General features: G+C 18.8%; 1 protein-coding gene across 1 annotated transcript in view; it reads left to right on the top strand.

Annotated features, from left to right (window-relative positions):
• The window catches only part of LOC127282410 (uncharacterized), a 70,115-nt gene that overhangs the window by 222 nt on the left and 53,716 nt on the right, over nt 1-16,177 (top strand). The window lies entirely within an intron of this gene.

Here is a 16,177-nt window from a genome sequence, read left to right on the forward strand (position 1 = left end):
CTATCCACCTTTGCATGATTCTTATCCAAGTATATATATAGTCACGAGAAGCGAAAAACTTATGTCAGAGTGGAAATTTATTATTCCAGTTTTGGATCAAATTTAATAATAATAATAATAATAAAAAAAATGATGAATACAAAGAATATTATATTATGATAGGTATATAATTATACAATAATTTTTTAACAAATAAAATCAACGTTCCTTATAAAAAAAAAAAAAAAAAAAAATTCGCTACAAAAATTAACATAAATTTCAAATGCAAAACTTGTTTTGTAGGGGAGATTTAAAAAAAATAAAAAATTTAAATTGTTTCACTGCATGAAAACTGGTAAATAATTAAATTAATAATTTAAAAAAAAATAATTTTTTTTTATAATTTTAAAAAATGAAAATAATTTATTTTTTAAATAAATTAATAATTTTAAAAAATGAAAATAATTTATTTTTTAAATAAATTAATAATTTTAAAAAATCAAATAATTTATTTTTTAAATAAATTAATAATTTTAAAAAATCAAATAATTTATTTTTTAAATTATATAAATAAGTAAAAAAAAATTTATATCGATAATTTGTTCATCAATTCATTTTGCCTTGGGAAAGTGTATTATTTTTTTTTTAGTTATTTTTTTTTTTTTCAAAAATTTCCAATCGGGCTTTTAATTATCCCACCTTGAAATAAATTTTAATTAAATTTCCAGTTACACTTGAGTGACAATCAATGGCGCGATACATTGGATAATTTTATATCACATTCATTATATTATATCACAAAATTTGATTAAAGATATGAATTTATTTTTTTTCGTATTTTAATAAATTTGCTTCATTTTAAAAATTAAATAATAATTTAAAATAAACATTTAAAATTTTATTTTAAATTAATTAATTAATTTTTTAATTTTATTTATATTTATTATTTAATATTATATTATTTCATTATATTATTATTAATATTTATTATTCAGTAATATTATATGTTATTTAATATTATAGAATTATTTGTTAAAATAATAATTAGTTTTAATAATTTATTAATATTATAGTAAAATAATAAATAAATTCAAAAATTAATTTATTATTATTTAATATTAATTTAGTTAAATTTATTAATTATATAGAATTTATTAATTCTAATTTTAATTAATTTTTAATTCTCTAATTTATTTATTATAATTATAAAAAATTTCAATTAATTTATTAGACTAAAAAAAAGCCTAACATAAAAATTAGTTTAAATTCGCAAAAATTGAAAATTTGGCGAAAAAGAGGAATTTTTTTTTTTCTAAAAACTTAAAAATTAGAAATATATAAATAATAAATAAAAAAAAGAAAAATTGAATATAAATATTTGCCTTACCAATTTGGACGAGTTTGACAGCATTTCCATTGTGCTGCTTGAGTGGTTCATTGCTGCTGGCATGTGTGAGATCTTTGAGGGGATTTATACCCTCCTCAATGAGATTTCGACTATTTTGCATAATAATTTGTTTCGAATTTCTATCACGAATTTGACTTTTCTTATTATTATTACTATTACTATTATTATTATTATTATTACCGTTATTTTTAACAGTAATAATACCTTTTTTTAATTTTCTACTATTCTCAATATTTATATTATTCTCCAAATTTGTATAATTATTATTATTATTATTATTATAATAATTATTTTTTTTCTCCTTATCGTTTTTTTCGTTATCGATTATTATATTTTTCGATAACGTTCCACGTGACGATAATCCCGTAGTCAATAAACTTTGTCGAATTGGATTCTCATAGATTCGAAAAAGTTCATCTGCCGGATAAATGACGTACATGCCAAGTTTTTAAACTCGCTGTTGACAATATATCCCACACGTGAGTCAACATCGCTATTCTCCACTTCGTCATCGTTAGCGCCAATAATGGCAAATTTCCTCCACTTATGATTTTTTATTATCATTAAATCAGTGAATATCCACATCTTTAAAAAACAAAAAAAAAAAAAAACAAAATATATGCCACAGAAATTTGGTTTTTTTTCAAGTTTTTCTCTCCATAGGAAATTGGATTTATTTTATTTCTTTTTTTTTGTTAATTACGAATCGTTTTTGTTTGTTTTCGATTTGTTGATAGTTGACTCATTATATTCGATTCTGAAACAGAAAATCATTTTTTTTTATGTACAAACAATTATAATTTTAATAATTGGTAATAATAATTATAATAAAAATAATTTTTTTATACAATTATAATTTTAATAATAATTTATTTATTATTATTATTATTATTATTATTATTATTCATTTAATATTTATTATTTACTATAAAAATTAAAAAGGACGAAAAAATGTAATAAATAATAATTTTGTTTATTTCTTCCAATTTAAATAAATTCGAAAAAAGCTTAAAAAAAGGAGAAAATAAAAAAGGAATAAAAAATAATAAAATAAAATAAATAAATAAAAAAATAAAAATAAATAATAAATAAATAATAATAAAATAATAATAAATAATAATAATACAAAAAAATAATATAAAAAATAAATAAACCTAAAAATACAAAGAAAATAAAATAAATTCGATATTTTTCTCCTTCGATTGAAAATGTGATTCTTCCTTCCTACTATAAGTAAAGTTGAAAGAGGATTAGGGATTGATCTATACGTTTTGTCTCAATATGTCACCCTTGTTAAAAAAAAAAAACTCTGATCCACTTAGGTTCTCATTCCCCTTTCATTCATTTCCCCCTAATTTTTTTTTTTTTTTTGATATTGGAAACGTCAGTAGCATCCGAGAGTTAAATAAGTATAAAAAAAAAAATTGTTTCTTTTTTTTCATAAATTCTATATTGATAAAAAAATTCTGATTTTTTTGTCAATAAAAAATGAAATTAGTATATAGCTGCACATTTGAGAAAAAAAAATATATATATGAAAAAAAATGTTCTGGATTTTATAAAGAACTTCAAAGTCGACATGCGTATAAAATGAGAGCTCTATTTTTTTTATTTTGCAATATGAGGTCGAAGTTAATACAATTTGAGAATCCTTTTAACTTTTTTTTTTACAGGTATTTTAGATCCATGTAGTAATGAAACTTCATATATATATATATATAGTATATGAACAAAAGTAACAAAAAAAATTTATATTATCGTCAGTATAAAAGAAGCAAGTGTGAACAAACAATGTTTATAGATTATAAAGAAAATATATTATGAAAAAATTAAAAAAATGTAAGAATAAAATTTTTTTTTAGTAAAAATCGAGGTGAAAATTTCCTAATATATAATTTTTTGATATCAATTTTTTTTTAACCATTTTGTTTATTATTAATTTTTCAAATTTGAGTAATATTTTTTATTCCGAATTTCAGACATTTTAAATATTTTTTTGAGTATCCGAACAAAAAGTGAAAAGTCCAAATAAAAATTGTCCAAGACAATAAGTTGAAAAAAATAGTTATATTTATTTTTTTTTGGATTTTATTTATTATTTTATTTATTAATTTATTATTTTATTTATTAATTAATTTATTATTTTATTTATTAATTAATTTATTATTTTTTTTATTAGTTAATTTATTATTTTTTAAACATAAAGTAAAAAAAAATTTATTTGATTCAAATAATTGGTTACTTGACAATTATCAAATAAATATTTATTTGTATCAAATAATTATTATTTGAGATGATATTTTTTTCAAATACAGAAATTATTGGTTCAAATAAAATTTAGTTTAAATCAAATAAAAATTATTTGGTTCATATTTATTTGAAAATAGTCAAGTAACCGATTACTTGCACCCAGAGAAAAATTTTATTTAAATCAAATATATTTTATTTGGGATAAATAAACGTATATTTGTCTCAGAGCCAATTAGGTTATTTATTTGTTTTAAATAAAAATTTTATTTAAGATAAATAAAGTTTTTATTTGAACCAATTAAATTTTTATTTAAGCCAAATAAAATTTATTTGAAAGAACTAAAAAGTCTATAGTTGACTCTGAGTCAAATATATCTTTTCTCTGGGTGTGAATTAAATAAATTTTTTTTTCATTGTAATTATTATTAATTAATAACAAATGTTAATTACAGTAACAATAAAAATATAATAAACAAATAAATGGTATTTTTTTAATAGAACTTTTAAATTTTATTTTTATTTATTTATATTATTGCTTTATTATTTTGTCCTTTTTAACTTTGGACTTTTTGCCTTTTTTTCTTGAATATTTTGGCATGGATTTTTTTTTATTTTTCTGATTCAAAAAGACGAGAAAAAAATTTTTTGAAATTTGCGTAAAAATAAAGCGTAAAGTATTTCAAGTGTAAATAAACAAGGAAGTATAAATTTTATCTGTATTTTTTTTTTGTATATAGTTATAATAAAGAAGTGAGAATGCAATCTCTATAATTCCACGCGAGAGAACATATTTTTATGATGAGAGAAAATATATATATATATGTATATATACAAGGCAGTAGCGTAATACAATAGACTCAATTTTTCATTCCAAATATTCCTCTCTACACTGGAATCCACTTTAGAAGTAGGTCAATATTAACTATTCAATAGGAAGAACTCATTTTACAATTCGAGTCGAATCTTTCTTGTGGTCATTTTTGATGATATGATATATTTTCACACACTAACGAAAGTAATTTCATTTATATATATAAATCTCATTTTCACGTTTCGATTGTATATAGAAATAACTCTTGGGTTATTTTATATTGACAAGTATCGTATATATATGTATAGCTGAATTCTTGATAGATCACGTGAGTAATGACGTGTGCTTTTCTATTTATATGTGAAAAAAAAAAATAATTGTCACGAAAAAATATTCCGGGTTTTTATAATTAATAATAATTACCCGTTTTTATTTCTCTCGAAAAAGAAATACACACTCAGAAAAATTGTATATTTGTCTCACAGCTTTATAAATATTTATTTGATTCAAATACATTTTTATTTGGTTCAAATAAATTTTTCTTTCATATAAATACATTATTTTTTTATCAAATAAATTTTTAATTTGATTTAAATATAAAATTTTATTTACGCCAAATAAATAGACTAGTAGGGTGTGTGTGACAAAATATATACGTTTATTTAACTCAAATATATAATATATTTGATTCAAATAAAACATTTCTCTGGGTGCAGAAATTTGTGACAAATATATACGTTTATTTAACTCAAATATATATTATATTTGATTCAAATAAAACATTTCTCTGGGTGCAGAAATTTGTGACAAATATATACGTTTATTTAACTCAAATATATATTATATTTGATTCAAATAAAACATTTCTCTGAGTGAAGAAATTTAATTTTCCAAGTTGAAAAAAATTCCAATTTGAAAGAAACGAACTGAATTTTTCTAAATTCGTTTGTTATTTAAAAAAAAAAATTTTTTTTAAATTTTAAATTTTGGGAAAAAAAGATTTTTAACCAATTTTAAATTTTGGGAAAAAAAGATTTTTAACCAATTTTAAATTTTGGGAAAAAAAAATTTTTAACTAATTTTTTTTTCGCCTCTCAAAAATCTGAGAAACTATTAAATTTCAAATATCTGAATATGAGAAAATAACTTCTGCGCACGAATTATGTAAGGAAACTTTTGTTAAAGAGAGAAGGAAAAAAAGAGAGAGACAGAGAGACAGAGAGAGAAAAAAAAATTTTTTTTTTCTAAAAGTTATTCAAAATGCATGATAGTCGACTCAGAAAAACTCGGTTTAATTAAGTTCCGGAGATCAAAAGAAATGAAAGGAATTAAGTTTCTGCATAACGTAAATTTTCCTTGGGGTTCATGTTTATCAAAGCGGTGAAGAATTACGACCGCAGGATGAAAAGATTTTTTTCTGTTTGACTTTTTTTTTTTTTTTTTTGTTTTTTTTTATACATTGTCTCATATATATATCTTTATTTAGAATTATAAACAAAGTTTACAAACGGTTAAAACAATAATTTTATAATTTTATTATTATTATAAAAAAAAATAATTTTTTTAAATTTATAATTTATTATTTATTATTTATAACAATAATATTAATATTTAAAAGCCTTGAGAAATATTTATTATCAAATTTAAAAAATAGTTCGAAAAAAAATTGAATAATAATTACTTTTTATAATAATAATAATAATAAAAATAATAATATTAATAATTATTATTATTATTATTGCTAATAAATATTTCGAGGCATTTAACATAAAATAATAATATTAAAATAGTATAATAATATATAATAATAATAATAATAATAATAATTATTATTATTATTATTATTATTATTATTATTATTATTATTATTATTATATTATGCCCTTTTTATTAAAAAAATTTGAAAAAACAGTTCGAGAAAAAAATTGAATAATAATTACTTTTTATAATAATAATAATAAAAATAATAATAATAATTATTATTGCTAATAAATATTTCGAGGCCTTCAACATAAAATAATAATATTAAAATAGTATAATAATATATAATAATAATAATTATTATTTTTTTTTATTATATTATGCCCTTTTTATTAAAAAAAATTTGAAAAAACAGTTTTTAAACAAAAATCAAATAATAATTATTATTATAATTAGCTTTTCCATTTTTAAAAACCTATTCTGATATTTTTGAAATAAATTAAAAAAATGTTTAACCTAAAATTCAAAAAAAAATTAAAATATTAAAATTTTTTATAAAAAATATTTTCTAAATTTATTGAAACATCGAAGAAAATTTAATGTACAAAAGCAATTTTCTTCGAGCGAAAATATACATAAACCTTTTAAATTCATGTTGTATAAATAAAATAGTATTTTTCGCATTTTTTTCCCTATTTTTTTTTTTGCTGTGTTATAAAAGTGAAAATTGTATATATATATATATATATATATAAAAAAAAGAGAACTCTTTCGGTGTCATGTTGGTAAATTTGAAATGTCAACAGTGTGGTAAATTTTGTTCACGCAAAAGCATGCGCTTAATGCAATAGCACTTGAAAGTTGTTGACGCACTGTATATATATATATATATATATATATGTAACAAGAGGCGAACCAATAACACCATTATTGTTAAATTTTGGTTAAAGATTTTCTCATATATATATATATGTGTGTGTGTATATTGCCCCAAAGGCAATTTATTGACCGGAAGTATGTGTTTATATATAGCGAATATATCGAAGTGGTTTTCTTCGAGTACATGAGCCTTTGGAGTGTAATTAAACTGCCTGAGCGTAAAGTACGAAGTGCAGTGTGTAACGTCAATTGGAGGAATTGCTTTGTGCGCACACGCACACCAACAGGTGTCGGTGTATTTTAAATGTTCGATAAACTTGGAATCTGGCCAATAATAACGTTAACGCGCTTCTTATACTCCTACACAAAAAAAAAATTGTTTTTTTTTTCTTTATTTATAATATTTAATTTTACAAATTTTTTTATTTTTACATTTTTATATTTATTTTTTTCAATTTTAATTTTTTTGTATTAATTTTTATAATTTAATTATTAGTAGATATTTAATTTTACATTTTTATATTTTTTTTTTTCAATTTTATTTTTGTTTATTAATTTTTATAATTTAATTATTAGTAGATATTTAATTTGACATTTTTATATTTATTTTTTTCAATTTTATTTTTGTTTATTAATTTTTATAATTTAATTATAAGTAGATATTTAATTTTACATTTTTATATCATTTTTTTATTCATACAGTAAATTTTTTGGGTATTAATTTTGTTTTTATGATTTAATTAATATTTAATTTCACATTTTAAATATGTATTTTTTTTGTTTATACAGTACATTTTTTTGGGCATTAATTATTTTTTTGATTTAGTTATTAATTTTTAATTTCAAATTTTTATATATTTTTTTTTTGTTCATACGGTCCATTTTATTTTTATCCATTAATTTTTTTCATAATTAAATTATTATATATATATATTTTATTTATTTTATTTAATATATTTCTGCTACATAAAAATTATAAGTATATATATATACATTTATATTTATACATTTTTATAGGGTCATTCCATTATATTTCACCTAAAGTCGTTGCGGCCTAATTTTTAAAGAAGTTGATACTTTCAGAAATGATTCTTTATAATATTTAGGAAACGAAATAAAAAGAATTAAGTTTAAATTTTTATTATTTATCTCAAAATATGTATTTAAAGTGGACAAGGTGCGGAAAAATGTCACCTTTTTAGCATTTAGAAACTTTTTTTAAAAATATAGAAAAATTGTTAAAAGTGTAAAAAAAATTATTTTTTCTTGTTTAGAATCGATTAATTATCTATTTTTTAATGATTAAAGTAGTAAATAAATTAAAATAATATTTAAAATAAGTTTTCAAAGTTGGTCTTTCAAATAACCTAATTTTGGGATTTTTATTAATTAATTATTAAAAAGTGGAATTATTAAATAAAATAAAAACTCACTGAATGTAAAGTATTTGCGGTGAAATTTCAAATTTTCTTAGCACTTTTTACTTTTTCCATTTATAAATGTAAAAAATCTTGAGTCGAAAATTGGCACTTTGTTAATTTTTCCGATTTTTAATCGCTTGTAACTCTTTTGGTGCAAAATAAAAACTTTTGAAACCTGGCGGAATATTTAAGTTAAATCTAAATAAAAACTCACTGCAATTTTCGTGATGGATTTTGATCAAGATTAGAAGAAAATTTAATTCCAAAATTGTACGTATATTTCCAGGTTAATGTATGTAATTTTTCGTCTTTGAAGTAGTGGCCCAACTTCAAGTTTAAAAAAATTACATACATTAACCTGGAAATATACGTACAATTTTGGAATTAAATTTTCTCTTTATCTCGATCAAAATCCATCACAAAAATTTAAGTGAGTTTTTATTTAGATTTAACTTAAATATTCCACAAGGTTTCAAAAGTTTTTATTTTGCACCAAAAGAGTTACAAGCGATTAAAAATCGGAAAAGTCAACAAAGTGCAAATTTTCGACTCAAGATTTTTTACATTTATAAATTTAAAAAGTACAAAGTGCTAAGAAAATTTGAAAGTTCACCACAAATACTTTACATTCGGTAAGTTTTTATTTTATTTAATAACTCAACTTTTTAGTAATTAATTAATAAAAATCCCAAAATTAGGTTATTTGACAGACCAACTTTGAAAACTTATTTTATATATTATTTTAATTTATTTACTACTTTAATCATTAAAAAATAGATAATTAATCGATTCTAAACAAGAAAAAATAATTTTTTTTACACTTTTAACAATTTTTCTATGTTTTTAAAAAAAGTTTCTAAATGCTAAAAAGGTGACATTTTTCCGCACCTTGTCCACTTTAAATACATATTTTGAGATAAATAATAAAAATTTTAACTTAATTCTTTTTATTTCGTTTCCTAAATATCATAAAAAATCATTTCTGAAAGTATCAACTTCTTTAAAAATTAGGCCGCAACGACTTTAGGTGAAATATAATGGAATGACCCTATATATATTTTTTTTATTTATACAATAAATTTTATTTTTATTATTTAATTTTTTCTTCTTTATTCAGTACACTTTATTTTTATCTTATTTATTGTGGGATATTTATATTAATAGAAAAAAATAAAAATGCCCCGAGGCTTTCAACTTCTATATATTTTTATATTTATATAAAACGATTTTAATTTTTTTTTTTTTTATTGTCTTCCAAATCAGAATTTAGTTTTTTCTAAACTGTTTCTTTTTTACTGTTTCAAATTTTCAACTTTTTTTGGAAAATTTGAAATAAACTTTTTCTATTTCGAAAACAGTAATTATTGGAAATTATTTATAGAATGAAATAAAAAAATAAATAAAAAAATTAATTTTTTTTTTTTAAACGGGAAAAAGGAGTCTCAACTAAAATGTCTTTTTTTTAAAAAATTGAAAGTAATTTTCGCAAACTAAAAGTAAGTAATTAGGTAAATTTTATATGTATAATGTTCGCATTTGACTTTCATTTCTAATTAAAGCTGCAACTCTGTGCGCTTAGCACTCCATTCTGAGTTAATGAGCAAAGAATTTTTTTTTTTAATATAAAAAAACATATTATCTTGATAATAGTGTTATCCTATGATTTGCTTTATTATTTATATAAAAATTAATTTTCCCTAAAATTAAATTATAATTTTATTTTAAATAAAAAAAAAAAATTAATTATAATTTTCTTTTTAGTTTTATAATATTTTTATATATATATTTTTTTTATATTTTTATTATAATATTTATATCAGTTTTTATTCGTAAACATTGTAATTGTTTATAATTTTTAAAAAAGATACAAATTTTAATTCTATTAAAATTTTCTTAAATGAAAATTTCTATTATAATTTTTAAATATAATTTGCCCGTGTAAATAAATAAATAAATAAACTAAATCAAAAAAATAAATAAATAATAATTTTATTTTGAAATAAAAAGAAAAATTTAAAAATTATTTTCGATTCGTTTTTTTCTCGAGGACAAATAAAAAATGATAAATCAAATAGCATTTTATAGTGTGTGTGTATGTGAACGAGCAATTAATTCTCCGAAGGAAATCTTGAGATTTCCAATAATCCCAATACGCTTTTCTTGATGAAAATCTAATTAAAGTCAGAGAAAAATTTCTGTCAGCCTCTCTAGGGATACAGAAAAGATAGAACAATGGCAAATAAGAAACTGAGACTTTTGCTATTGCACTTTGGTGCCTCAAATTTTTTTTTTCTCTTTTTTTTTTTATTTCTATTCTCGCTTTTTTTATATTAACAAGAAAGTCGGAGTGTTCACATAAAAATTAAAATAATATTTTTCTCCAACTTCAACTAAAAATTCGACTTGAGGGATAATATTTTATAAGAAGCTTACTTTTCAAACATTTATCTTGAGAAGTCCTTTTTTTTACTCTCTCCAAGAGGGTTTTTACTCTAATTAATTGGAATTCAAATTTTTTTTAATTTTAGTTTTTTTTTTCTCTAATTGTTTTTTTTGCCTCAACTTTTTTTATTTTATTTTTTTTTTTTTTATGAGCGATATAGTGACATGTGAAAAATGATAAAGTTTCGAAATGAGAAATAAAAAGCTTTCGCGGAAATATGATCATATAAAAAAAAAAAAAGGAAAGTCGCGTGGAAAATTTTTAAATTGCCGTTTTAAAATTTATTTCACAGTTTTAAAAAAAAGTAATTTGATTCTTTTTTCCTTTGATGATGAATGTTGTAAAATTAATAACTCGTATTAATTATTATACGCACAATATTAAAATTTTTTTTTATTAAACTTTCAAGATTTAAGAAAACTGAATTTATTGAAAAATAATTTATTTATTTAATATTTAATTATTATTATTATTATTTATTTTTTATTTTCTTTTAATACAATTTTTATAATTAAATATTTTTTACAATAAAAAAAATTTATTATAAAAAAAGTACAAAAAAAGTTAATAAAAATAAATAAAAAAAAAATAATTCGATTTGTTTATTATCTATTTTTATAATGAAGAATTGTGACTCGCCCACATTATCACAAATATATGTGGGAGTGGATAATCGAGTAAAATATCATATTTCATAGATGCAATTTTTTTTTTTATCCGAGATTTTATATTATAATTGCGATAATAATAAAATCGGGGGGTTTTTTTTTTTTTTAATTTATTTATATATTTTTTTTTTATTTTTACGGAAACAAGAGCTTTTTATTGTACGCGCGCATAGTCTTTAAAGATCCTTAGTAATGAATCGTCACGGATTGTCGGCTAAGAAAAGCTCAAGTGGCAAGCAAAGTATATTTCGGATAGCAAATTTTGCACCGCAGTGCCAAACGTCGGACACGGTCCGACGTTTCAACATTTAGACCACTCAAGCCCAGGGACGAATCTACTCAAAACACGCTATTTATCTAATCGGTTCAATTATAAATTTATATATATTTATTTTCCGGCAATTATTTTTTTTTTTTACTAAAAAGTCAAAAAATAATGTATTTTTTTTTTAATTAGTAGGAAACTTTTTTTTTTCATTAAATTATAATAATAATTATTGTTTATTATTATTATTATTATTATTTTTATATACAATTATAATAATTATAATTTATTTATAATTTTTTATTTTTATTTATTTATTTTATTTATTTTTTTATTTTTTATAGTTTATTATTATTATTATTATTTTTATTTTTATAAATATTATTACTATATTTATTATACTAGTAAACTTGTATAAAAAAAAAATTTTATTAATATTGAAAGCAAATATTCTTTCTGATATTAATTTTTAATCAGTAATTATTTTTTAAAATTAGTATTTTTAAGTATAATTTACAAAAATAATTCGTATTTTTTCAAAAAAGAGGAAATTTTGGAATTTGAAAAAAAAAATGAAAGATAAATAATTGTTATTCTTTCTGAGAGTGATTTTTTAATGTTTCATTTTATATTTTTCGAAAAAAACAGAGAGCAAAAAGAATCCTCTAATTATGATATAAAAGTTTCAGTATGTATAATAAAAGTTTTATTTCTTTTTTTCTGTATGAGAGAGATTTCCATATATTTTTCCAGAGAGAACGAAGCATGTCGACATATAAACTCTCTGGAGAATTTTTTTTTTTGTATTTTAAAGTATGTTAATTTTTCCACATAAAGAAATGTAAAAAAAAAATAACCGAATACATATTGTTATTATACTTTTTAAATATATTGAAAATAATTTTAATTTAATAGCTTCTTTAAAAAAAAAAAAAAAAATGATTTATTTTTCAATTATTAGAATATTTTTTAGAAAATCATTTTAATTTCATATTATGTTAAGTTAGTGGAAAATCATTTTAAATTTGATATTAACGTCTTCTTCAATAAGCTGTGAATTTGATTTTCCAGAAAATTGGTGTGTTAATTTTATTACGAAACTCACAAGTCTCATACTCTCATGTCGAGTACATCAAATTACTAAATTTTCCTCAAGTTACGATGAGGAATATAATAGAGATATTTTTTTTTATATTTTTTGATATACATTCTTTTATGTTAATAATATATACTTGAAAAAATCCATTTTCTTCGCAAGTAAAAAAATTTATTAATTTAATTTAATTACCTATTATAATTTATTAATTAATTAAATTATTTATTAATCAAAATTTCGAGGAAAATTCAAAGAAAATTATTCTTTTAATAATAAATTAAAATATTAATAATTAATTTTTAAAATAATTAATTTTAAATATTTTTTTAGAAAATAAATAATAAGAAATAAATAATTGAAATTAAAATAATAAATATTAATAATAATAAATAATAATAATTAGTGCCTAATTAATTTTTAAAAGAAATAATTTTAAATATTTTTTTAGAAAATAAATAATAAATAAATAATTGAAATTAAAATAATAAATATTAATAATAATAAATAATATTAATAAAATAAATAATAAATAATTAATAATAAGTTTTTTTTCCTATTTAATTGTTTCGATTTTATCTAATATTGTTTTTTTGCTTCATTAATATTTATTTGCTTTTTACTTGAAACATAAAAGCGAAGATAAAAGCAAAAAAAAAAAGAAAAATGTTTTTTGTGAAAAGAAACCTTAAAAAAAATAAAAAGATAAACAGTGTATATTCGTGAAAGGTATATATGTGTACTTTACACGAACTACTCATTATAAGGAAGTTGCATTTTGGTCTAGTTTCCTCTCTGGAAAGCATAGCAAATTAAACACGTCAATATCCTCTCTGAGCACGTGCTTCGAAAGATATAAGACTTAAAATTTTCTCTCTCTATCTATCTCCTTAAAAACATAAGAATACTTATTACCAAATACTTGATAAAAAAAGATAATAATAAGAGGAAAAAAAAATAAAACAATGGAAAAATTGTATTATATTATTTTTTGCGATATTGTTATAAAAATTTAATCAATATTTCGTTATTGAAAAATTTCTCACATTATTACACTTGAAAATTTTTTATCTTAAGGGGAAAATTTTATAATAGTTTCAAGTGATGATACATAATACAAATTATAATTACCCCCGACCGATGGTACTTAAAAAAAATGTTAATTTAAAAAAAAAATTTTCAAATTAGTTTTTTAATTATATTTTCTTTTCTTTTATTTATTATTTTATAATAATTAATTTCGAAGGAAAATTAGATCCTAATTATTAATTAGTCCTCTTTAATTTTTTTCGGTTAAAATAAAAATAGTTAAAAAATTCAATTTTTTTGTAAATTATTTATTTTTTTTTATTATAAAATTCTATGTATAATTTTTTTAATTATAATTTTTTTAAATTTTATATAATTTCGATTTTAATTTTTTCTCAAGTTAAAATAAAATTTTTTAAAATTCAAGAATATTTGTTTTTTTTTAATTTAAATAAAATTGAATAGGGAAAATGAAAAAGAAAAAAAAGATTTGACAAGAGATATACTCGCATATGTACAAAGGTGAAATTAAATTTGTTTCGTGAAAAGAATTGAATGAAATACAACCGCAGATGAATATAAATATATATATATAGATATAAAAGTGGAAAATGAAAATAACTTGTCAAATTGAATAGTAATATATGTAAAGGAAATATTGATTTAATACTCGAGGGGAAATGAGCTTTCAGTTAAAAGATAATGAACAATTCTCCGCAAAACGTTTATATATACTTATATTCAGCAAAACTAGTTTTTGAAGGGGGTGGGGGGGGGGGGGAGATGAGATGAGGAAACAGAGGAACATCAAAAGTGATCTTTCGGAAATTGGAAATTTCCCTATGGATGGCTAGAATAATTCCCAATTAAATTTAATATATAGAATCAATTATAAGAATTAATATTTCCAATTTATCATTCATTCAGAGACAAATTAATAATTATCATAATTATTACCATAATTATTATTATAATTATTATCATAATTATTATTATAATTATTATCATAATTATTACAATTATTATCATAATTTATTATAATAATTTATTATTATAATTATTTATATTATTATATTATATTATATATTACATTTATTTATTTATTATAACCATTTATTGAACATTGAAAAAAAATTTATTCGATTCAACTACTCGATTACTTGACTACAAATAAATATTTACTTGAACCAAATAATTTTTGAAACCAAATAATTATTGAATTAAATAAATTGTATTTGAACCAATAAATTCTGTATTTGAAACAAATACTTTTTAATTGACTCAAATAATAATTATTTGATAGAAATAAATATTTAGGTGATAAAAATAAATATTTAGTTGATGCAAATTAATATTTAGTTGATAAAAATAAATATTTAGTTGATACAAATAAATGTTTAGTTGATAAAAATAAATATTTAATTGATACAAATATTTGTATCAAAAATAAATATTTAATTGATACAAATATTTGTATCAATTAAATATTTATTTATACAAATAAATGTTTAGTTGATACAAATAAATATTTATTTTGATAATAGTCAAGTAATCGATTATATGAATCAAATAATTTTTTTTTTCCAATGTTATTAATATTAATTTTAATTTAAATTATTTTTATAATTAAAAAAAAAAATTTTTTTTTTAAAGAAAAAAATACTTTGATTTTTAATTAATTCTCTTTCAATTAAATTAACCCTTCTCTTTTAAAATCAATTGAATACTGTCTCTTATCGAGATATAGTTTAAGCTTTAAGAAACACTTTAAAGAATTACATTACATAATTCTCTTTTCGTTGAAGACAATCTTTTCAAAGATTAAATAAATTAAAAGTCAATAAAATTTATTTAAATTTAGTTGAGCTGTTAAAATTATGTAAAGAAATTTTTTTGTCTTATCGAATAAACTTTTCTTTTATCGAATAAAACTTATTGAATATTACCAATATTCTTTATATATCTTATAATTACATATTCTGTATTACTTTAATCTCCATATTTTCCATGAATATAACTATTAATATTATATTATCTTTTTATTTTTATTATTTAATTTAATTTTTTTTTTATGTTCATTATTTACTTATTTTTATTTTTTTTTTCATTATTTATTTATTTTTATTATTTTTTTTCATTATTTATTTATTTGATTTAAAAAACTAATTTAATAATAATTAATTATTATATTAATAATTTTCATTATTAATATTCTTATGATTATTCTGTG

The sequence above is a fragment of the Leptopilina boulardi genome, unplaced genomic scaffold (genome assembly GCF_019393585.1).
Source record: "Leptopilina boulardi isolate dan_hultmark-lab unplaced genomic scaffold, ZJU_Lbou_2.1 LbouV2_30, whole genome shotgun sequence".
Lineage (NCBI taxonomy): Eukaryota > Metazoa > Arthropoda > Insecta > Hymenoptera > Figitidae > Leptopilina > Leptopilina boulardi.